The sequence below is a fragment of the Oryzias latipes genome, chromosome 1 (genome assembly GCF_053564925.1).
Source record: "Oryzias latipes strain Hd-rR chromosome 1, Olatipes_Hd-rR_3.1".
Lineage (NCBI taxonomy): Eukaryota > Metazoa > Chordata > Actinopteri > Beloniformes > Adrianichthyidae > Oryzias > Oryzias latipes.
Genome location: NC_136237.1, coordinates 37,543,382 through 37,569,707, shown reverse-complemented (window position 1 = coordinate 37,569,707; position 26,326 = coordinate 37,543,382). Strand labels below are relative to the sequence as shown.

General features: G+C 35.6%; 1 protein-coding gene across 9 annotated transcripts in view; it reads right to left on the bottom strand.

The window, feature by feature from the left end:
• Positions 1-26,326, bottom strand: part of tenm3 (teneurin transmembrane protein 3) — a 709,086-nt gene that overhangs the window by 463,834 nt on the left and 218,926 nt on the right. The window lies entirely within an intron of this gene.

The window sequence follows — 26,326 nt, the reverse complement described above, 5'->3', positions numbered from 1 at the left end:
ATAAGTCGTTATATACAACAAACTCTCCTTTTATTTATTTTTTTATATCTGAAAAAAGTTTGGTGTGGGTCTGCTATTTTGGGACATTGCAGTTTTTCTTTAGACGTTGATGCAGACGCCTGTTTTCCCAGTGTCCTTCATCCTCTTGTGGGCACGCAGCCTTCACACCTGAAGGTCGCACAGAGGTAGACAGAGAGAGAGAGAGAGAGAGAGCAGCAAAGATGATGAGAGACAGAGAAAGATAGCTGAGGTGCTTTTAACTTTTCTTTCTTCCATTCATCACCCCTCGCTGCCTCCTCCTCTGTCTCTTTTTATTCCTCTGGAGAGGTGGAGGATGAGAGGGAAAAAGACAAGTGTCTGCAGCAATTGCTCCCCCCCACTCCAAGAGCGTGAGTGTGCGACCAAATGCAGGATGAGTGATCTTCCAAACAATATGAGGCCGCTCCGTCTCTCCTCTCTTTCTTTATGTTCCTGCTCATGCAGTTGTTTCTTATTTTACTAGCATCTCGGCCTTATTTTCCCTCCTTCCTTAAAAAAACACACACATCCATTACACTTGTACGGATCCAGCGCCTCGTAACCACTCTGAGTGGTCGTGCAGCAAAAGTGTTGTGAAAAACATGTGCGCCTCTGGAGCTTTGTTCCTCCCCCTCTCGCTTCTTACTTTTAAGACATAGAAACCATAGTAACCAAACAACTCCAGACACAATTACTGCTTGTTTTTGAGAGCAAAGGAGGAAGAGAGAGCGCAGTCATTTGGAGCACATGGCATCAATGTGCCCCCAGCTTTGTTTATACTGACAGTATTCTCGCTCGCAGACTTCTCACAGTTTCGTTTTGGGAAATGCAGAAGTGCATTATAAAGTAGAACAGCCAAGACCTGCAGCTTTTCTAGCAACTCTCTTTTAATTGATATAATTGGTTTTATTGGTAAATCAAATACATGGATCTTATTTCATTCTTGTCAGTGTCATAAAGGAGGTAGCGCTTGCTACTGCTGTGAGAAGACAGGTCAAGTCCACCTGAACAGTAAAGTAATAGTAAAGGATTAAACAGACCGGCTTAGTTCTGTTCACACAGACCATCAATTTAGAATTGCAATCTCAAAACTTAACATATTAATTGCAGGACTGTGGTAAAGCCAAAGAACCTAAAAGAAACCTAAAGAAAAATGTGGAACATACATTCAAATTTCACAATTTATATTTTTTGCTTTATCCTGTTTAATATGTGTCAATATCAATCATCTTTTAATGCACTGACATGTATCTTGTATTCAAATTAAAGTTAAAACGGGGTGATTTTGGTCAGAAGAAGACCAGAGGAATAAACCAAACAAAAAAACAATTAAATAAAACACCCTAAAACGGTTCACTTAAAAATCAGTTTAGAAAGATGACACTGAAAAAAGGGAAACACATAAAAAAATAATAGATTAAATTTTAGTTATTAGATTTCTCCAGTTAAAAATCAAATCATGGCTTGTATAGAAAAAAACCCTGCAGCATCTGTAGGTTTTTTCTTAAAAAAAAAGGAGTAAAAATGGTGCAGAGGCTTAACAGTAAATTAAAAATAAAACATGAAGAAAAGCTTGGTGTCATACAACGTACAATCTTTTAAGAAAAAAGTTTTACGTCCACAAAACCGAAGGTCAAAAGCCAGACGGGACGGTAGCAGAGGGCACACAACGGATGAGGTAAAGACAAAAAAGAGAGGAGGGGAGGTAAGGACCAATTTTGGGCAAAACGAATGAAATAAATTATATATAATAAAATTTTACGAATTTGATCAGTAACAAAAAGGTATTTCATCAGTTTTGTTGTGCAGTCTGAAGAAGGTCTGGGATCTTTGGTGAAAAAACGGATGAAAACTCTTTAGAACAGCAACACATGTACCGTATATGGCATGGAACGCAGTTGCAGAACATGCGCCTGACTGAATCCAGATATCCAGGATGTTTTTCAGTAGTTGACAACTTCAAAAAATAATTGTAACAGCAGAGATAGAGTTTGTGTACCCATTCCAAACTGCAGAGGCTTAACCAGACAACCTGGGTTTCATGTGTGCTTTCTGTTAAAACGTAATCCTCGTCTCCAGTTATGTTTTATAGTTCAAAAGTTACCGGACTGAATCCTTTCTGTTTGCCCTGTGGGAGGAATGAAAACAGTTATTGTTGGATCTTTGAAATGACCAGCAGGGTGCTGGTTCAGACCAAAGGTAGAGGTTAGTGAGACAAACCTTTATGGGGAAAGGTGAGTTAGAGGCACACCTGTCAAGTCGGTTCATTTATCACTTAGACTATAGGTCCCAAGTCAAGAAACAGAAGGTCCATCTCACGCCTGCTATGAGGTAATATAAGACAGAGGAAACCTAAAGACAAAATGCAGGTTTAAATTTTTTTTAGCGTTTTTTATTTTTAAATTTATACAGAAACACGAAATTCCTGTAATTCCCAAATTTGAATATAAAAACAGATTAATCTGATGAAAAACAAAATGGACATTATATTAATTTTCTTTGTTTTGTTTTTTACAAGATCCAATTTGCATTATTAATCTATTTTATTTAATCACATGGATTTACGTATTTACCTCCTGATTTTGGTAAGGTAATATAGAGATAAGAACTCATAAATTTGGATAAATCTACTTATAAGTTTCATGTTATGAAAGCATTAATGGTGAAATTACATGGCTATTATTCATAGGCAGATATTGCAATTTAAAAAAAAAAGAAAGAAGCTGAAACAATTTTATGAAAATGAGCCAAATTGCTCTTTTTTTAGAATTCATAAATCAAAGAAAAATAATCAGATTACTTTTAGGCCTAAAATCAGTTCATATATGATGTAACATTTTTCTTTAAAGTTAGGAAGATCTTGTAAACCTTATTGAAGGTACGCCCATTATTTGAAGTCAAATGATGCCGGCTATTAAGCGGTATTGAAGTGTTCTGAAGGGCAGATTGAGTCTCACTTAGAAATCATATGATGAGCTATGACGGGAATTTATTTAAATGCGGTGCTGCTCTTTGAGTTGTTTAATAAAATTGAAGCTAAAAGCTTTTAGTACTAACTTCACAAGAGGAAGGGACGAGGACTTGGAGGGGAAGATAGTTTTTGCAGGAATGAGGGCATGGGCAAGCAAATGTTCTTGAAACCACAAATAAAATATGATTTTCTTTTTACTGCGGAAAAAAAAAAAAGGTAGAAAAAAACCTCGAGAAAAGTTTTACAACAGCAGTAATATAAATCTATCCAATTTACTTTGTCTGTGAGTGTGTGAGTCGGTGTGGGTGGCATGGGTGCTCTAAAAAGGACCTATGTGGCACATAACCAGGCGTGGACCCATAATGTTGCTTTGGGGATCTTCCTCTAGTGATCCTTCTCTCAAATCTCGCCTCACGCACACACAAAAGAGGGGACAGGGACGGTAAAGCAAGGCCTTGATGAAAAGTTCGATGTCCTCTTAGTGGCCTGTTCCTCGACTCACAGCTTATTTAGAGGTGTTTGTGCATGTAGGTACGCATGTGAGACGGCCTGCACATCTTTGTGCGTTTTTATGGTTTTTCCCTCCAGGGAGACATGCACGCATGCGGTGACCAGAGCCAATTGGACATGCCTGAAATATTTCCTTTTGGTAAGGAAAATGGTTGGAGAACACAAAAACTACAAAGAAAAAAAGGAAAGAGGGGATGATGGAATGAAAAAAGGAGGAGTGACATCCTTTAATTATATGCATTACACATTCTCAGTGAACAATGGAAACGGTATGACCATCACAGTAGATTTTTTTTTTAATGGTTTATAATCATTTTATTGAATTTATTAAAGGCATCAAGTAGATACACTAAAAAGATAGAAGTCCCTCAACATTTTACACCTCTAACGAGGAATTTTCACAATTAAAAGAAAAAAAAAAGACATCAATATCAGGGGGTATCTCATGGTGACGTCCTCTGTGATCGTGATTTGTTTCTACGGTTCACCAAAGTATCACTTCCTCACATCGAGACAGGTTTCCACGTCAGTTCCTATTATTATTTTAACTTTTATTCATTTTATGTCTTATTTTGTTAGGTGTGAGGACGTAGTGCGTTTTTTATTGTTTCATTTTTAATCATTTAAACCTGCAATGCACTTTGTGTCGCTGCTGTAGGAAAAGTGATTTATAAATACATTTTGAATTTTAATTGATACATTAAAAAATAATCTACCTCATAATTTTAATGAAATATGATATAAACGCATTGCTATCATCTGTTTTTTTTAAAGAGAATAATAAGGAACATTAATAATATGTATTAATGTGTAAAATAAATATCAAGAGGCAGCCAAGTGGCAGAGCTGTAGCTTAGTTTTCTGTTTTTTTTGGGGGGGGATAAATCAAAGCAAGTGAGTCTATAATAATAAACACCCTAACTTTAATTTGAAAATCAGAAGGAGGCTTTGAAAACAAACATTTTTAAGAGCAAAATGGATATTTTTTACAGCTTGGTTCATTATCTGAAAATCACTTTTTTTATTACTTCATAAAACTGAAGAGATTTTGATCTACAAGAAGATATACATGAAGATGATTGTTGTTGTTTTTTAACATGCTAAAATAAAAAAAATAAAATAAAAGTGACCTGAAAGGTTGAGTAATTTTACCACAACAAGTCTGCTAAATTACTTTTCCTTTTACTGCCATTGTGTCTGTTGTGCCAGCTCATTATTTCAATATTTCCTGCCATCACTCCATAATGAGTTCCTATAGAGCCCGTGCTTATTTCACTTGTTTCTGTGAGATAAGATTTGTCTTCCTGCATTCGACTTCCAGAGTTGACAGTTAGGGGAACTGCGGCAGTGTGTGTTTATTACTTGTTTTGTTCCAGCTTGTTTTGGATGGGCATTGCAAAGGATTTTGCAGCATGCAGTGTTTTTCCTCATTATTACTCCAGCTTCACCTGCAGTATTACTGTATAAAGCCTGCCCGGGATTATCTTTGCTGACAGCTTTTCTAAGCTCAACCGGCAAAAAAAATTAACCAGAGATCCTTTAAATATGAAGATAAAACAGGTTAGAAGTAGCTGCTTGAGAGTCTCCGTCCTATTTTTGCTTTTTATTCCTGTTTTTCACCTTAATCCATCTCATTTATTGTCACTCCTAAACCCTATTCCCAATTCTATTGCATTTCTCTGCAACTCAGCTTTTTTTCTTCTTCTTGCAGCTTTTTCCACATGTATTTGCGGCAGTTTTTTTTCCCCTTTCTTTCACAGCTCTCTTCATCTACAGGTACTCTCTCTCTACCATCCTCTATCAAGTTGTTTCTCCTCAAATCCTTGTGTTTTGCATACTCAGCCTCACCAACTAAAAAACCATGCCTTTCCTTATCTTAAGTGACTTAAGAGATGATCCGAGACGAAGATTACTCTCAAACTCAAAACCCTCGGCATCCTGCAGCGAATTCAGCACATGCAATGATGAGATACTAAATTTCTGGAGAGAAATCACTGGCATTTTTGTGGCAGAAAGTTTTTACAAACTAGTTATGATTATATATGTGAAGATTTAAGCAACAGTTCAATCCATGGCGTTGATCTTTGCAGCTTCAGTAGTGAGGAGCTTGAAAGTCTCCTTTAGCCTTTTGGCAAAGGTATTAAGGAACAAAAAAAGGAACAGATTTTTAACAGCAATGTACTGAAAAAAAGTGACTGAAAAAGATTGTTTTCAATAAAAGGTCATGAGTGAACCTGACTTTCAAATCAGGGCTTTAGATTGTTTGTTAAATCTAATTTTTTTGTTCAAACTGGAGCATTTCTGTCTTTTATTCAATTATAAAATGTTTCAAATGAAACACTCGTTTAAGCATTTTTGGTTTGAAGATGCGATTTTGATTTTGTGAAATTGTGTTTCATCATGACAGCAGTTGATTTTTTCTCCCCACCTTTTGTGGATTTTCACAGCAATCTGAAAGTCATCGCTGTTTGCTGAAAGCTGACTGCCAAACAATAAATAAGACTAAAGCTTCAAAGGACAAAAAGAAAAGTTAAAGAAACTTAACCTAAAAAACCAGGGAAATGAGTTTATCCTCTTATGACTAGTTACTAAGAAAATTTAATACAACAGTTTAGCTTTTTTTTTTGCCTATTCTTTTTCTCCAGCTTGAGAGAACAGTGTCCCTGTAGACAGTTGAAGAACTTTCACATAATTTGGGATTAGAGGACAGAAGCTGTCCCCGCATTTATCTGGAAGTGGTATGTAAATGGCTCTGCTCTCTAAGTCGTTTTTAAACTTCTTTCGGTGTGTAATAAATAAATTTGCCATCATTTGTCAACCTTGGAAGCTGATAAGAAGTTTTTAATTAAAGGGAAAATAGCGGAACAATCTGTGAAACTTTTTGTCTTTGAAGTTTGGAACATTTTTGATTAAGTTTAGCTGATGGGACGGGTTTTTCTAATGGAGCAGCAAATGACATCTGAGCTGTTGAGGGTGAACCTGCTAAAGGAAAGAGAAGGACAGAAGAATTATCCGTATAAAGGTCTAATAGATCCATTAGAAAAACATTTACAATTAAATTTTTTATATATTTGAAACAAAGGTAAACTACAACAGAGTAAAGCACAATTAAAAAAAAATAGTTATCAGATTAGAGTTAGTAAACACATAAAAAAACCTCTAAAGTGAAATTCTAAATCATATTTAAAATGTATATAACTATTTGAACACTTCTTTTTTTAATTAAAATGAAAATACTTCTAAATTTGTTGTCTTTTACACTCATTTGTATGACATAAATTAAAATAAGCTCTTCATTAGGTAAACATTGAAGCTAATTGCATTTTGTATTAAATTTTAGGAAGAAACTTGTCAGTAAAGTCGCGCATCATGTTGCAGTACACAAAAAAGGAAAGGAAGGACTTAGCCAGTGCTAAAATCCTCTACAGATGGATGGACATTCAAAAGTCAGGGACTTTGAAACTTTTCAAGGGAGGTCTACGTTTCTGTCCAAAGGCAAATTTAGAAAAGCAGCTTTTTTGGAAGATGGTGGCCAAGTTTACAATTGAACTGTGTGTTTTCATATGAACTAAGGTCAATTTAATATAACATAACATAACATAACATAACATAACATAACATAACATAACATAACATAACATAACATAACATAACATAACATAACATAACATAACATAACATAACATAACATAACATAATATAACATAACATAATATAATATAATATAATATAATATAATATAATATAATATAATATAATATAATATAATATAATATAATATTCTTTAACCAAACAAACTTTGAGGCCACAATTAAATGAAATAGTCTGTTGGAATGTGCTGGATTGAGTGAAGATTCTTAAAAACAAACACCCTAACTTGGTTTTGTTGGCCTGAAACCATGTAGCCATTTTTGACGATGGTATTGGCTGACCTGAACTTTGGCACCTCTTTGTCTGTTACAAAGAACACAATTCTGATTACCCACAAGTTGTTGTTGTTCATTGTACTGTGAACTTTTTCTTTTAAACTTCTTGTCTTTCCTTTTCTTTTTGGTTTCTTGGTTGGCCCCCACCTGCGCTCTCTGTTTTGGTGAACCAGAACCAGAAGAACCAGACTTCCCTCTTTTGGTCCACAGATCAGAGGAACGTTTAGCCTGGCACAAAGGAATCAAACCGTACATGAAAACAAACTCTGGACAGGAGCAAACAGTCCTGATGTGAATGCACTTTTGATCAGAGAATTGACTCCAAACTTTACAACCAGTAAAGAAACATTTCTATTAATTGGGCCCAAACTGTATTTTTCTAGGTCTTTTACTTACTTTACATTATTCCATCTTGAGGATATGAACATAAATGATGCAGAATTTTGTAGTACTTGACTCTCCGACCCATGATAATTCAGTGATACCTCCTTAGATACCTCCTCCCCCTTTTCACTCTTTGGATAGTTTAAAGCATAAATAATATTTGATACATTTCAATGACTGTCTAACATAAATAAATGTGCAATTGTCTTTGCATTTAAAGACTTTCTTCTAACACCATCAAGTCAGACTGGACTTAAAGTTATACTTTTATTTTTTTGTTACTAAAGCATGCAAACCTGAACCCAAGCAAACAAGTTAAACTGACAACATACAACACAAGTAATAACGGGAAAAAGAGTTCTTCTCAAAGGGGGATTTCTTCTGTGAATCTTGTGTTTGTGCAACTGCCTTTCCTTCCAAGACGGGCTACTTTCAAGGAAAAAGCAGTTCAGGAGGATGCAGCAGCGCAGCAGGGAGACCACATTAATGTCCCGACTTTCTTTTCTTCCTCAGTTGTCATTTCTTTACTAAATATGAGATAAGTAGACAAAAAAAAAAGCAGCACATGCGACTTTTTTAAAGACATTTGGTAACTGTTGAAAAGGAGAGACAGACAGTAAAAAAGATTATGGGCATCTGAAGACCAGATATCTTTAAGAAATTGGTGAGAGCGAGAGGGAGAAATATGCACTAATAAGCATGTGGGGGGGGTGGTGGGGTGGAGTGACTGCTATGAGATAGAGAGTGAAAAGAGGACAAGAGAAAGAGAAAGTGTGCAAGTCCATTGCTAATGGATGTTTCTGCTTTGCGTGTGGTTGAATGTGCGCCTGCCTCTCTGTGTTTTCTCTTTCCCTTTTAGAAGCGCTCTAATCCTGTTATACAGCAATTTTGGTGTGTGCGCGTCTGGAAGTGTGAGTGAATGTGTTCGAATGGCGTTACTAAACTTCTTCAGCGTCCCTCTGATTTTGTTTACCTCCAACAATTTTCTCCGTCTAACTTTTTCTTGGTCTGATCGGTCTGCTAAAGTGACTGCCATCTGTGAAAAACCACACCATCTAGTATATCTTTCTCCCCCTGCTCCTTCGCCGCCTCTTCATCCTTTCTTGCTTTCCATCAAGGCGACATGATTTCCCTCTTTGTATTTAGACAAAGGCAGGCCATCCTCATGCCAGCAAAGGCACGTTCTGTCCTTACAATGTCACTTTATCACATGCCTTTTGTTTTATACAAATAAATGGTCATTAGATTTTTTTTATTTTTTTTAGTCATTGGCCATTTAACAGCACCTAGCACAGGTAAACAGACTCTAAGGTCAACGTTTCACAAACCAGTTGGAGTTACAAGTCTTACTTTAAAGTACAGCACTGTTTTGTATTGTTGTCATTGTTACTGTCATGATCCAAACAAATAAACTATTGTGGCATGAATAAAACGTGTATATAAGGAGAAATAATTAATAGTTTGATGAGTTATTAGCCATACATTTGTAAACCTAACCTACTGGAGTTAAATCAGAGCTGACTAAGTTACCCCTAACAGATGTTTTTTTTTTTTTTTTTTTTACACTAAGGAGCACCAAAAATCCTTCGACTATTGTAAAAAATGGACAGTCCACCTTATTCCTATTTATGTAAGGAATTTCTGTGGTACTGCAAACTTGACCACATTTTTTTGGTACAACTTTTACCAACTACGAAGCCGCACTGTGACATGGATTGTTGGAGCCTTACGGCTACCGTATTGTGGAACCTGGCATAGTGATACGTCCCACGCTTTAACTGTTTGTGCATGAATTGAATGAAATTTGACATATCCGAATGTTGTTTTTTACTTAATTCGCCTATAGTCCAAAAAATACGTTCCCTTGACAAATAAAAAACGTTTTTTTTTTCTGCGACTACACAATAGATGGCTAAAAGAGCTATATGTGGCTCCAGAGCCTCAGGTTGCAGACCCCTGACCTTACTTCATTTTTTAATTTAAATAATTTTATAACTAGCAGTTTTTACCTAAACCGAACTATTACATTTAAATGCACATATATAAGAGTTCTCAGGGACTAAAAAATAACAAACAAACAAAAAACAAATCAGTTAAAAGTGAAGTAAACAGCTTTATGAAGTATTTACCTAATTTAATTGACCAGGTCCCTGTAAGGGGGCTGTTTTGGAGGCAGAATCAAAGACAGACACATGGAGACTGTCAAGATTAAGTTGAAGGGGGTTGAGCATCCGAATGCTGGCTCACAGGCGGAGGCAGGAAAACTGGTGTAAATAGGACTTTATTTCTTTTAATCATGGAGCATCAGAAACGGAAGATGGAGCTTATGGTGCTGCAGTGGCAGGTAATCAAAAATGGCTGCAGGAAGGCTTTGAAGTGGTGCCGTTGAAAATCCAATACGTATAACTAAAGACAGACATAGAGAAGCTGCTGATATGGCACTAAACAAAGTAAACCTGGGAGAATTCATATTTAATGAGCTGCAGAATTACATAACACAGGTGTGGGGAATACATAACACAACACAGGTGGGGGAAAAAACAGACAGGAACTAACACAAATCAAAGAGAAAGCCTTTTCAAAATAAAACTAGATTTAAAAAGTAAAGAAAAACAACACACAAGAAGAGAGAAATAGCATAATGAAACTCTCTTTATACTCCATTTTTAAAACAATAAAATAAAATAAAAACTCTGCAAACACTCTTCCTGTTTACTATGTTCTATTGAATATAAAAACTCCAACCATGTTAGGCTAAAACAATTACAGAGTAGATACTGGGTCAAGCGTGTTCACATACTAAGGTTAGAGAAAATAAACAATTCAAAAATAACTTGAATTGTTCAAAGTATGCCTGCTGTAATGACAAAAACAGAGATGCTAGAAAATGAATATGAATGAAAAACAATATAATCTTGTTAAAACCTGTTCTTACTCTTTATTTAGTTTGTCCTATCACAATGGGAGATGAGATTCTTTATTCTCTTACTGCATACACGCCTCTTTAAGTAAAATCAAAGGTTTATGTTTTATTTCCAGTTATTACCAGTTACACTTACTGGAAAAGGATCATACTTATTTTTAAAACTAACACAAGCCAAAGCAGGAAGTTTACCATATTTTATATTATTGTTTTTTTACATGCTATTACAAATATTTAGAATTAAACAATATTCCTCAACTACAATATTGACTGAAATAAATCAACTTAAAAAAAGCAAATGTTGGCAGTCATTAAATAAGATAAAACCACTTACTTTAAAGCTTCCTAGCACTAATATTGATATTACATATCTTTTTTTAATTTTTATTCCTTTTGTTTATTTCGAAATGGTTTTGTTCCACAGCTTTGCTCTGTTTATCTGTGCCTTTTAATTTAGTATTTCTGAGTTATTTAAGACAAAGATGGTAAAGATTTATATTTAGTAAGCTTATATATGCTAAACAAGAGAAGCCAATGTTTTTCTTTAACACCTAAAACCTATTTTGAAGTCATTTCCATGTCATGTGTTTATGTACTAGTATTTGGGGAAAGGGCTGGTCATTAAGATTCGATTTATTTTCAGCATTATTGTAAGATTCGGATTTTCCATCTGCGTATATTGTTTTGTCACCGAATCTTCCTCCTGTGTCACATTCAGGCTGAAACGTCTGCAGTGCTGGAAAACTTGCTGAGCGCATTCCTTCTCTTCCAAGATGATGAGTGCTTTTGATTTCTAACAGCCCTCTGGACCTCTAATTGCATTTTTGCTCTGCAGTGTTTGCTCCATAAGGCTCTAAAGCAGCAAAGTCAGTACATTGTTCAGTTACGTCCAACATTGTTAAAGGCTATAATGAACACGGAGTCCGTAAACCACCACGGCTTTCTGGTTTTAGTTCTGTCACACGGCTGTGAGGAGGGGGCTTTAATTGCCCTCATCTTTGATTGATCTGTGAAAGCGGGCAGCGCTTTACCAGACCATAAACAAACTTTGATCTGAATATGACTTCATGATGAAAAGGGGGAAAAGATCTTTCTCAATCTTTGCTCTCCTCCTCTTCATTTCCTTTGTGGCCCTTCATCCATGTCTCGTTAATAAGTGTCAGATTAAGCTACTCAGTCCGCTGTTGCAGGGCTGCGCAGTAACGCATCAGGGTCAACTGCACTTTAAAAACATTGTCCGCTTCTCGTAATTAAAGTTATGACAAAGTCAAAGGTTTTGCAGGTCTAGCAGGTTTACAAACCAACAAGGGGGACAGCTTTTGAAATCACCTTATCAAAGAATTTGCTATCCGTTGCCCCCCCCCCCCCGCCCGCCCCCTCTACATCCCTATCTGCTTCCTTTTTTTTCCCCCTCTTACTTCACCAACACCATCTTTTGGATTTTGGGGTGTTTCATTAAGTAGGGATTGCTGGCAATGAGCTATGAGGATTATTTGTGATTGACAGAGAAAGAAAAAAAAAGTGCCAGTGCCACAGTCACTGTCTTTCAGCATTTTCCAGTCAAGAGGTATAATAGGATCAGAGACAATTCCTTTTAGTCAAATGTGTATTTTAAAAATATGATTTTCATGCTATATTGGAACTAATAATAGTTTAAATAATTTATTGTGGTTTACCTTACCTTTAAAATATTGGCTGAACATAACAAGTCTCACGTTTTTTAGTGTGGAATTAAAAGTATATTTTTGGCTTTTTGATGTTTTTCTCTTTAATTTTGTTCTTAATAAGCTTCAATCGTCTTTCTTTACCCAAATTCTGCCTTTAAAATAAAAAAAGAATAAAATCTAGGAGAGTCAAATTATCAAATATGATTAATTAAAATGTGAAAGATATATATATATATGTTAGCACCGCAAAATCAAAACTTTTTTTAAATAAAACTAGATTTGAAAATTCCAGACATAAGCACATACAGAGAGAAAAAGCACAGCAAAAGCCAATGTACTGCAAATTTATTTTTTAAAAACAATAAAAGCCTCCCAAAAACAGACTTATTTGGCTCTTCACCATGTGAACGTGTCTTTATATCTTTTCTATCTTAGAAGAGACAGAAACTATATTTTCCAAGATAAACTCCAACAGCAGTTTTATCATTAAAAGTGTCGATATGTGGGCTATCATTGTGTAATCTCAGTATGATAGGAAAAACAATAAAAAACAAGCAAATATAGGATCAACAGCATTGAACAGCCCTGTTATTTTGCTTAGGCCCCTCCATCTGCTTTCCTCTAACTTTCACAGTCGGTAATAAGCTGGCACAGCCTCAGAGTAGTCCATTCACTTAGTGCGAAGGTTGGGGATTTAATTATTCAGTATCAATATTTTGTGAGCATCCACTGCCTATTCAACTGGGACTCTTGTTATTTAATTTTTTTCTTATTGCATTTTCTTTATTAATTTTTTTATTATTATTATTTTTTTAATGATGGCCACACCGAGCCTTTGGCCCTAAAATCTTGTCTAGTTTAATTTAAATTATTCAGCAAAAAATGATATATTTCACAAAAGAAAAATACGATTAATCAATATATTTTTCAATGTCATAGATTTTACCCTAAAAGTGTGTAATTGCTGCTTTCTATACTGCTTTAATCAAACAAAAAGGAGACAAAATGTGGAATGCGTATGCCACAAATTCAATGGTATTGAAAAAAAACATAAAATGCGGATACATTATTGTTTTTATTTATTTTGTTGAAAAAGAAAAGAAAAAAACAATTTTATACTTTTTTATGTTGGTGTTTATAAAAAAAGATTTCTAATAGGAACGATTTCAGGGATTTTAGGAAAAAATCATGGTTTCAATAAAAGAAGACAATATTTAGCCTCTAACTGATAAATTCTATACTTTTAACTATTTTAAAAAATGCTTACATCAATGCGTGTTTAATTTGATGCTACTAATATAATTAGTTGTCGTCAAATTAGTACCCTTAACTCTGCATTCAGAAATTAAATGACGGCCAGACAATTACCTCTTTAAGGCAGCCAATCGACTGTAGGAAGTTGACTCTTCAGATCCCCTGGACCCTCAGCTGATGGAGTGCGTGTGTGAGCAGATGTCTGCACGCACGTGAGTTACTTTGTCATCCACATTGCTTTTTAGATTGCGTTGCTTCATCAAAGACAGTGCATTAACAAACAAAATCCTCTCTGAGCGCACATTAAAAAACAACTCATTCCTACCTCGACGCACAGTGAAAGCCATAAAACAATACGTTACCTCCCTGACTAATTACCAATGTGAAAACTTTCATAATTGAATAGCGCCCCTTAACCAATCCTGCCCGGCCAAGACATATTAAAAGACGCTGTTCTCAATTTGAATTTGTCATAGGAAACAAATGAGGTAGTTTGCATGGAGCGATTTGTCTGGAGTCAGGTAATAAGGTGGGAATCACAACCACTTTGTTGTTTGGGTGTTTGCAAAATTAAGCTCATTAAGCTGGAAAAACTCTAAGGAGAATATGTTAAAAATGTGCCCACTTACTAAAACCTGAACACACAGATTTGTTCATATAGATCCAGATTTATGACGGAAGCCAGACGTTTTACTGCCTCCTCTACATTTGATCATTTCTGTGGCTGATGTAAAACAGATAAATGATAAATACAAGATTATCAGTTTAAGTGCAGTCAGATAAATTACTTTAAGGCAGTGGATCTCTAACATAAGTTTATGCTTTGCAAAGTGGATATATTTAGAGAAATGGGAAGAAAAATAACAACAACTGGCTGGAAAATGAAGTTAGACTAGAAGACAATCAGAGCAGTTAAAGGAACAAATGCAGACAGCCAAACAGATTTTTTTTCTTATTTAGCTCTAACTTCAGGTACAGTGATTGCTTAGTAAATGTCATTGTTGCATTGTTAACTGACATTTTTTAAATTGCTGATCTTTCTGGATTTAATTTGAGGTAATTTCCTGTCAATATTCAAACAATGCCATGACATTCTTTTTAAATGTTCTTATCGTCTTATTGATTTCAAAGTTTACCTGTTTGACAATGCCATGACTTAAGTGTATTCCCTTTGGAATCTAATCATTATATATTATGTTGTCTCCCTACATGTCAAAGCTATTGTGTTATCATGTCATTGGTGAGTAAATCCCAATATTGTTTTTGATCCCCACCATAAAAAGAATCCCATTGAACTGAAATAGTATCTAGTGCACATTTCGTCAATGCAGATAGAAGAACTGAAGAATATATATATAATAAAATTACAAGTTAAAATGATCTAAATTGGTTGTTAAAGTTTGTGAACTGAGTATTGTGTGAACTGACATGATCTAGCTTTTCTCTATTCAGCTACAGAGGAAAACTCAAATGCTCAGAGAAAACACAGAAATAAATCATTTTCTCCTATATTTGCAATACGTTTAGAAATCCTGATATATATAAAAACGAAATAAACCTGAGCTGTCTCATCTGCACCTCAGTATTGTAATTACTATCAAACTGAGTAAAACATCTTTGAATTTTGAATGCACCCTGTAAAAAAGCGGTGTATAATTTGAAAAGAACTAATATCTGATCACTACATTCACAAAAGAGCCTGATCTGAACCACATATCATGTAGAGTCAGGATGAATAACAGCAGGGGTTGGGGTTACAGTGTTTTGACAAAAATTAGGCCTCACATTTTCAGAACTCCAATTTTTATAAATGCATGGTATAGGGCTCACAATGTATTTTTTGTTAGTCTATTTTTAAGCACAGAGAGATATATACTGTTGTGCATGAAAAAAAAATATAATAGGAATAGCTGGTACTGTTCCTTAATGAGCATTTGTTTTGAAATTTCTGATCTCTACCTTGTGAATGGGAAATAATGAATTCATTTTCTACTTTTACAAATTTCAGCAAGTTTTTCCTTGTTTGGATGTAAACGTGGGATTACCTAAACAGATGAATGAACACTATATTCCAACAGGAATGAAAAATAAAGTGATTTCACATTGAAAAATAAACAGTTTGACACTTGGCAGAGAGATGAAGGGAAAAAGAAGCTAATATGAGAGAAGAGAGCGAAAGGACAGTGAGAGATAAGAAGCCATACAAGACAAAAAGTGGGGGAAAGCATAATTAGAGCAAAAGAAGCACTGAGTGACTGAAAAGAATTACACAAAAAAACAAGAGTTAAACCAAACAAAAACAGTCTTGTGTGAGGATAACGGGGCAGGAAAAGGAAAGTGTGAGACATAATAAGAATGAAGGGAAACGAAAAGTAAGTAGTTGAAGAGAGCAGGAAAAGAGCACAGTGAGAAAAGAGATACCTCGAAAGCAGAAGACGAGATGAAGAAAGGATGTAGTTGTTATTACTCAGCGTGAGTCGAGTGAAAGCGCAGTGATGGCTCAGTCAGACGGAGCTCCGACTCAAAGACGACAATCTCCAAATGAATCTCCTCTTAGACTGAAGCTCTACAAGGCAAAGACCAGCAACATCTAAAAACAGGAACTCTGCACTTTGTTCAGCTTCTGCTGCTTCTGTGGTGAAATTACTGAAAGGTGATAATTGTTAGAATTCTGAATTGTTTTACAGCCTCAGTGAACTGTGTATCTTCTCATCATTTAGTCATCCTAATGTTGCAAATACAAATGTCACAAAAACATAATGATCAAAAAGGAAACTGTGGTGTTTTGGAATATTTTTTATGCAGTTTTAAAACAGCCAGAGACTTTTCTACGCAATTTAAAGAGTCCTGAAGCAGCAGGAGCAGGCCGGGAAAAGTGGACGATAAGAGAAAAAGGGTGAACAGTCGCAAACAAAGTTCCAATCTGGGACATTACTACAGGCTTCAAAGCTTCGCAATGCAAGAAACTTGTGTTTTTCACGCAGCATGATGCTGTTAAATCACTTTCCCTTTGAATTTAGATGAACCTTTCTTATTTTTGCCTTTTTAACGTGTTATTTTTTGGTGTTTAAAAAAATTGGGCTTTTTTCCCCTTTTTTTGGGGGAGTGAGAGACACTGATGGTCCGTTGCATAAACCAAAGTGACATACAGTATGAAATACACAAAAACATTTGAACACAGCTGATTGTAAAAACACACCACCTTTGCCTGATTGTTGGAATAACCTCCAGCCGTGCGTTAGTCTGTTTATTCTTACGGCTCCGGCTCATTACCTCCTTTGCTCCATGGACAGAACAGCTTGGCTTCTCCTCAAAAAACCTGAACATCCAGGAAGAGTTTTTCGCAGGTGATTATCACACAGGAAGATCTCCTGATCAAACGCATAAACTGCACAAGAAAGACAGTCATCTATTTACATTTGAATGTTTCCTGAGGGGGACACTAGAACCAAAAGTGCAATGTTACCCCCCACACTGACAGTTTTCACTTATACTTTTGATTTTTAACACAGATGTTTGGTCCACGTGCAAGCAGATCATAGGCAGAATATAAATGCATTTAGATCAAGTGCGTGAAAAAAACTCCCGTGTTCTTTCCCATCAGCTTATATTGTTTATTTATAATCTTCAAGCTTTTTTTTTCCTTCACCGTAAGAACTCAAGGCTTTAACCTCTTTTCACAAACTATTAGTAATTTAAAAGTAACTCCAAGGCTTATACAACAGCAGCAATAATGCATTATTAACTGTAAATGCCAACATTGTAAACTCATTGCGATGCAACAAATGCAAAAACGTTGTTAGAAAACATTGTTAGCATTTGACCTCATTTTATTTTAAATATGCATGTAGCAATATTTTTTTTAAGTTTACTTTAAACAGACTCACATTTATATGGAGTTTTTTTCCCCAATGACAAGTTTTTATATTTATCTGAACAACATTATCAAAGTTAAAACTCGTGTCACAATTTATTAAATTGCCAACAGGGTACATTTTGTCAATTTTTTTCCCTAAAGAGAATTAAATGTAGTTTATTTCTTGTTTGACAGAGAAATTATAAATATATATGTATATATATGTGATTTCACTGTCAGAATAGAAACTGATTTCCTTCTACAGAGCATGACCCAGCTAAGATGTGATTAACTTTTTATGTCAAATCAAACTCTCATCCAGTAATCTTTATATATTTAGCCTGGGGGAAGATCTCAGAAAAGCATGTAGGCTGGAGAGACGATGAAGGAACGTCATGTTGATCTTTACCTTCTTGACTTTTTGTGAGCCTGAAAGCTCAAGAGCTTCCAAAGCTACAACATGGCGAAGGACTAAAGCGAAAGGCAAAGCCAGGAGCCAGAAGATTTCGGGAGGGCTGGGATACCTTAAAGTTTAAAGCTTCATAACACAGAAGTTGAAACTGTTCCTTTCCTGTTTGTTGGTGACAATCCAGCACCGACTCTCATCTAATAACGCTGGTCCCTTATTGGAAGTAAATGACAATATCACCTCAGAGTTTCGGATAATAAACATCAAACTTTCAAAGACATCAACAACAAATATTTACCCAAATGTCTGGGCTGTGGGCTCAAAACCCCGCATATGCCTTAACGGCATTACTTATTCAGCAAGTTTATTGGTGTGTTAATAATTGATCAACCAATTAAGGGGGGAAGCTGGGGAGATATGAGCCTCTTTACCAGTGAGCTTTTGGTAAGTGCATAGTTTGATGGAGCACGACAGAGAGGCGCCAATGAAAGTCATTCTGACCAGTGCATAAAACTCCTTTTCATATTAATTGACCTGAGCATGGCTAACACTGAGGGGGGAAACATGCAGCTCTGCGCTCGCATATGAGGTGATGTTCTTAACCTTCCGTCCATTTCAGTTGACGCTTTTATCCAAAGTGACTTGCAAGCGAGGGACGCGGCGAGGAGCCATGTGGGCTCAGAGTATGGATGAAAGACACGTGATGTGATTAAAAAACTGCAACAGAAGATGTTTCAACCTCTGGAGAATCAATGTTTACATAGAACAGGTGAAATGGAAAAGTCACATGAACTACGTTTGTCTTTGAAATGGTTACGAAGAATAATCAGTCGGGAAAAAAACAACTTTATAAGGATTTGTTTAACCCGGTTTAGGAGCTTCCAATTCCAGATCATTTTAAATACTCAGACATGACAAAGGACATACATGAGGGACTGTTGAAAATGTCTGAAAGATTATAATTTGAAAATACAAATGAGGGCAAACATGTATAGTTAAGGAGCTGGGCCCATCAGAAAGGGCAAAGATTTTTTGACTTACAAAATTAGAATTTTTAACATCCTTAAATTGAAGCAAGAAAACTTGAACAACATGTTAATGTATGGTTCCTTTCAATTCAATCCCATCATGATAATTTTTGTATCATTTGACAGAATACTTTGAAAGTAAATGGGAAAAAAGCAGTGGTGTAAACATCTTACCATCTTACCTGGATTAGGAAAAAAGATTAAATTAATTATTTGCTTGTAAAACTAATTCTATTGAACTAAAGACAAGACATTAATAAGTGACAACTTTAGGATTGTAGATTACTAGGAAATGTATTTTAATCTCATTGGGTCATTAAGTTCAAATCCATTGTAACAGAAAAAAGAAAAAAATAGCACTATAATAGGCCCAATATTACCAACACAATTATAACAGTAATTAGCACGGTGATTTTGGAGAGGCATTGTGCCAAATTTCATTCCGAGCACAATTGGACTCTGACTAGACCAAGACCCGAACCAGTGTTTTGCTGGCTGTAAGTCAAAAAAATAAATATATCTAGAGGTGTTCCTGCTCCAAATGAACCTAATGCTTTTCATGCAGAATCCATCCATCAAACTACACACTGATGAATCACCAGAGCGACACAGAAAATGACACTGAGAAGATGTGAACGAGCCAAATATCAGGGATCAGATTCTCCTTTCTGAACTGTTTTCCGCCTCTTTGTGCATGCTGGTTGTAAATGATTATGTAGACTCAATCTAAAACCTTTGATTTAGGTCACTGGTGCTTTTATCCTGTGAAAATTTGTGTAGTTTTCTTTGATGCAAATTAAAAAACAAGTTGATAATATTTCATTATAGCAAAATAAGATATAGTAATACAAACAATATATTTAATATTTGTTAAACATTTTACTTTGAAACATTAAAAACGTCATAGATATTTTGACGTTTAAGATTAAGTTTCAAGATTTATTTATTGTCAAATGATATTCAAAATTCAAAATTAATACCAAAAAGAAGGTAATGAAAAAAACATTTCTGAATAATTCCCATGGATGGCAGAGCAGAATTAAAAACAAAGGGATTACAGAGACTTACATTTACTTCAATTGGTTCAACATTTAACAAAAAGGATTGTTTTTGTTTTTGTTTTTGTTTGTTTGTTTGAGTATCCTGTTGTTGTTTTTTGAAGATCATGGGAACCAACCTGTCCAGGGCATCCCCTGCCTTTGCACACAAGTGGCCGGGATAGGCTCCAGCAGCCCCGTCCCGAAAGGGACAAAACGGACTAGAAAATGAATGAATGAATGAGAAACCAAATCATCAGTTATTGCAGGTTACACTGTAAAAACTGAATTTTGACAAAGTAAAAAGACCCATGTTTCAAGAAAAGGATGTCTGCTTTTCTGTTTCCAAGAAAAAAATCTGAGCAAGAATGTTTTTGTTCCAATAACAATTCAATCTTAATTTTATTTAAAAAAACAGGTTTTCGAGAATTTTTTACTTATTACTTGGGGGGCTGTTTTTGCTGTTTAGAAGAATGGGGGAATACCAAGATTTCTTTTAAAATAAAAGAGTTTTCCTCCAACAACATGACAAAGTCTGCAGTCACTCAGCTTCAAACTTTCAACAGACAGGAGCAGCGAGGTCAAAGGGCACCTGTTAGGTGGTGGTGGTGGTGTGGAAACCTGGTCACTGATGTTCATTAAAATCCCATTCACAGATCTCTTCAATAAGCAGGTTATCTATTGTAGAGATGAACTCCTAAAACCTAGTCTTTTTTGTCAGTTCTTTAAAAGAATAGCATTTATGAAACAACATGTCTTATGCACTGGCCACGGCTCCGGTTTTTATCCTCCTTTTTGAGGATAATGATTTCTCTCTCAACGCCAATGGATTCTTCAAGTAAGGCCTTTTAGGAAAGCTGTCTAATGCTGATCATTCATCATGCTGTTGCAAAACACACGTCAAGCCTGCCGATAAAAGTGCCATTCATTATTCCTTTTATCGTACACGAACATAAATATCAGCCACTCGGGCCACACTTTCTACCTCTCCCGGATTACAGTGGAAGCATATTTAGAATGAGAGGCTCCACTGAGACTGCTGTCAGCCCCTTTCCCTCAAACCAGGCCCGTCCTTGACAGTTTGCATTTTATTTGGACACTTTTCTTCACTTTTGTTACATAGTATCACATACAGTTTTATATAATTTAAAGTTTTTGCACCAAACCTACAGAAGAAAATGGGGACAATCTGTCTTTTTTTCAGATCAGATCAAAAAACAATTTACAAGAATTAGAATAAAATAATATACATGGCAGCTTGTATAAAAATATACAGTTTGAAGTATGTAACTCATTTGCATAATTGTGGTTGTTGTGAAAGTAGCATGCTTTTGGTTCTAAGCGAGTCATTTGTCACTCTAGACACTTCAATCTCTGCTTACTCAGGACAAATCAATTACATATACGAGTAACATGTCTGATCTACTAACTAAACATTTACTGCCTTTCAATTTGTCTAATGAGATCATTGTAATTTTAGTAACATGGGTATCAAATATGAATTGAATGAACAGTAAACAATGTTACACAAACCTGTCAATAACCAGGAATATTTTTTAAATATGCAAACTTCTTCAGTAATTAAGAGGCTGTAATGCAGAGTGGGTCCCATCCTTCTCTGCAAAGCTTCCTATTTTTCCTTTTTTCTGGAATGCATTCTCCGTCTAACATGAAGCTGTAATGCAGCATTAGATGGTAAACGCACGTTTGCAAATTTGTCTCAACACTATATCTACTTTTATTTATATCTGTAAGATCAAACTGAGAAAAAAAACAAAAACAAACTACAGAGCAGATATACATGCATGATTTAAAACGTGATTTTGGTTACTAATATGTAAAAGGAAGACTCTATGGGGAAGAAAACGATTTTTTTTTATAGCATCTGCAATTTAGAAGTAAACGACAAAGACAACATTTTAAAAAAAATAATATTGTTTGTCATGACATACTCCCTTTTTTCTTCTTCCATTTTTTAAATTTATGAAACTTTTAGAAATTACGTGAATGCATGCATTTCAACAGACTAAACTTTTACAAAATTTAAAATATGAAAACTAAACGGAAGGCTTCATTCTTATAATTTCTACTATGTTACATTATATTATACTGCATTGTAATATCATATTAAAGCTTGTTTTTTTTCACATTTAAAGTCTTAATAATGATATTAAGACTACAAATCCAGAACATGATACTGTTTGATATTCCCACGACATCCAACCATATAGGATGAAGTGTCAGTGGCAACAACATATGCAGTTGCTTAAATCATCAGCAACCAGACATTTAAAGATTAAAAATGGGCCTATCTCAGGCCCGAGCCCATTTAACCCACTTAAAACCTCTCTGTTCAAAAGACAGTTAAGATGTGAACATCATTAACAGAGACTATAAAGTCTAATAGAGAACACTTGTATCACATTGAGCAGAGGACAAGAGTCATGGGAAATGGGCTTAAATAGTGTCGGTTTATCAGTTTATGAGGCAGATGTGACTGTTGTTCAGGCGAGACAGGGAGGTGTAAATGGGAGGCGAAGTCCCACCAGAGTAAGGTCGATTTGTGTAATGAGATCCATTTAGAAAACTGATAGATTCCCACAGCACTAATCCCTCACCAGGTTAGATTTTTTTGCCCTTTCTTTTATTTAATAAATATTTTATTTTAATTTTGCAGCTGAATGCCACTGTGCCCTGAGAGGATTTCTAAATGTTAAGACTGAACTATCAAACCCACAAAGTGATTGCTATTATTGTGATGTCTTAGTTTGCTGTTGTCTCAAGCATTTGAAACTTTCTGGACATTCGCCTCTTGTTGATTCAGGCATTTGTGAACACACCTTAACCATGCAGAAATCTAAATGTTAGCTTGTTTTGTGATGAAGAAAAGTCACTTTTGTTTCTGATCAATCCATACACAAGCAAGATACAATTGACATTATGCACCTAAAGTGGCAGTCGAAGAAGGCCTTTTGAAGGGAATCTATCAAAACACACTGAATAGGTTAAAAATTCAATTTGCCCTTATTAATCATTCTGATAGAAAACAAAACGAGCAACACAGTGGCATGATGAGAAATGTGCGCTTCTCAGAGTGAGTGACAACAGATCAATCAGTACTCACTGTATAGGTTAATAGTCACACTAATTGCACAGCAGTGGCTGATGGATGGTGGCAATCAGATGAGAATGGGACAGCAGAAAGACATATTGCATTATGCATTGATGCATTCTTGTCAAAAGCAAATGTTTAGACAAATGGAGAAATGATACCAGATAAAATAAATTTTCCCAGTTTTTACTGTCCACTCCATGATTGTTCAGAATGAGCAATAAACATTTTCTCAAATAAAAAAAGACACACACACAATTGCGTATTTTTGAATGAAAAAAGTATCACAAAAATTGTTTTATAGGGTTTCGTGTTGGAGAAATAATGAGGTTGTGTAAATGAAAGATTCAGAATGACGTTAAATGGAAGATTTTAAGCTAAGGTCATATGTGAGGCGGATTACTTCTCAAAGCATGACTCACATTTATGCAGAGTCTACGATAATTTGAGCAAATAAAAACTAAAATGTACAGAAAAAAACAGCCTCAAGGCTTTGATGTTGTGCTTTAAATATTTATCATTGACAGCAGCGCATACATACAAATTATAAAGCCTGCACCGATCTCACCTTAAAAACTATAAAGCACTTGTAAGCGTTGAATGTATTCATTCTTTTGCATTATAACGTTTAATCCAAGTTCGACTATTTTTTTAAATCTTGAACAGAATTATAACTTAGCAACTTTTACCAACTATAGGACTTGTTCCTTGTTTTGATTTGGTTAAACTAGTAAATACATAGAATATCATAACCTGTGCATCTGTTTTAAGATTATTAAGATGATCTGTCTTTCTCTGTTTCTAACCCTTTTCGTAAACATGAGTCCCAAAAAAGGCTTTGCTATTGCACTCATTGTACTTTTTCCCCCAAACCTTTTTTTTATTTTTAATTAAATTAACAAGAAACTTTGTCAACAAATCTCTGAATCCATTTAGAGTGTAGAGGGAAAACAGTTGAATGCCGATACACCAAACATTTAAAATGATTATTTTTTAATCGACACCTCTTAATTCATTCAACTAATATTTGATCAGTTTGATGTTAGAGACCAATTCCAATCATCTTTTGATCTATTGCAAAAGTGTTCCCAGCGGTCTTTATAAAAATTGTTACGTCATGTTTAGGACATAGTTTCTGCAGAACAGCAGGAGTTCAGAAGAAATTCACCTCTGAGTTGTGGGCGGGAATGTTGGCACGGAGTAAATCTGCCCCCATTTCCCATCATCCGTCTGTTGACCCTCTCTCCCACCAGCCCCTTACAACCCGAACAAAACATTACCAGTGCAACATAAATGACAAGCAATATTGGACCTATCCAGCCGAACATATTGAGAAGACATATTGAGAAACAAGTTTAAATCCGATTTCTTCTATATTTGTCATCAAAGATAAAAATGCCACAAGAATATGTTAAAAATCCCAAAAACATGATTTTCACTGGAGTGGGTCTTTGAAGATCTAACAAACAACATTTGTCTCAAAAAAAACCTGCTATTTTAAATATGAAGAATGGTTATGACAGTTAAATACAGATAATATCAGTTCTATCACTGCCACTAACACAACAGCTGTCCAGTATGAGCTCACTTTGTGAGACAAGGATATTTAGCAGGACACAGATGATGTCTCAAAGAGTTCATATCAGTGCTGTTAATGTGGCATGCGGGATAAGTTCTATCTGTGTTGAACGTGTGAAAAACTGATCATTACTGATACCATTCTACATTCTAGGTGGGAAAAGAGCTATTAGATTACAGGTTTTGGTTTAAAGCAAGTGTACGCTGACAGATGATCTGATGAACTGACTGATAGATGGCTGTGAACTTTTTGATGCTATGGTTGCTGAGTAGAAGGTCGGGGAGAGATGAAGGATGATAATGATTTTTTAATAATGGTTCTGAAAGGTGCTTCATTTGCTCTGTGCATAAAGTGCTTTGATGGAGATACAGCATGACCTTACGAGGCCCTGCCCATGTTTTCTTCCTCCACAATAACTATAGACCGTTGAAACTTTTTGGTTTTCTTTTTAATGGAAGAACTTTTTTTCTAAAAAATAAGCAAACCTTTCAAACTAAAGCACAGCACTTTGCTTGAAGGGAACACATGATGGACATATATTTTCTTTAGAGGAAATGGCTTAATATGTTACTTTGCAGGTGTAATGATCTGCATCGGTAAAAGGAAGATCACATAGAATAAGAGCAATTACCATTATTGGTAAGACGTACATTCACATGGGAGAACGACAGGATTTCTATAAAGGTGGTAACAAGACAAGCGGGATGTCACAGTTAATTAGATGTGTTTGCATCAGATATTAATAGCACGTTGGTGTGGTTAAAAGGATTTGCTCTTCGCCTTTTAATGTCAGTGAACTTAATAGGGTGGACAGTCGTATGGCCGGCTTATAGGGAATGAATAATGAGCGTGGACTTGTGGTTTTATTTCAACTCTGGCAGCTTTGAAGGCAGCAGATTAACATGGATAAGAAACAGCATGTTCTGTTCAAACTTGGAGCTAATCGTGCCAAAAGGAACAGACGAGGGGCAGCGCATTCAAAGTCGAGGGTCATTAAATGTATCTGCAAAGGCAGTCTGTCATCAGTTTCTTGATGAAATCAGTGTCTGTTGTGCACTTTGAAAACAAATGGGTAGAACGCTGGTAATACAAACCCGCGATGGGAGTGCTGCAAACTTCAATTACGCCAACATTACGCTTTGTCTCATTTAGCTTCCCAAATTAAAGGGTGCATCGGAGGCAGCATTGCCCATTTGTCACTCCACAGAGGGGCAGCGACATCATGCTCCATACTCACAGTTTTCATGAGTGGAAAGACTGTGAGCTGACTTGTTGACTGGTTAGACTTTGTGGGTTCTCAAACTGGTTTTCATCGGTTTTACAAATCTTTTTGTGTCAGAGTGAAAAGAACTACTTGGAGTTCTTCACAGTTTGGGGACATTGATGAGTTGAATGTCTTGTAAAGCTAGAAACTGAACCTCCCAAAAACCAATGGTTTCAAGGAAGCACTACCATATGCAATAAAAAGAGACTGACATACAAAAACTTACACCTGGACGTTTTGAATGTTGGTCTGTTGCATCCAAGTAAACTGCACAATTTGTTGACTATAACCTCTACGTCATGCGATAATGTAAAATAAGGTTTCCCGCAACATTAGCACATTGTAATATGTTATACTATATTATGTACATTATGATTCAACCCATGTA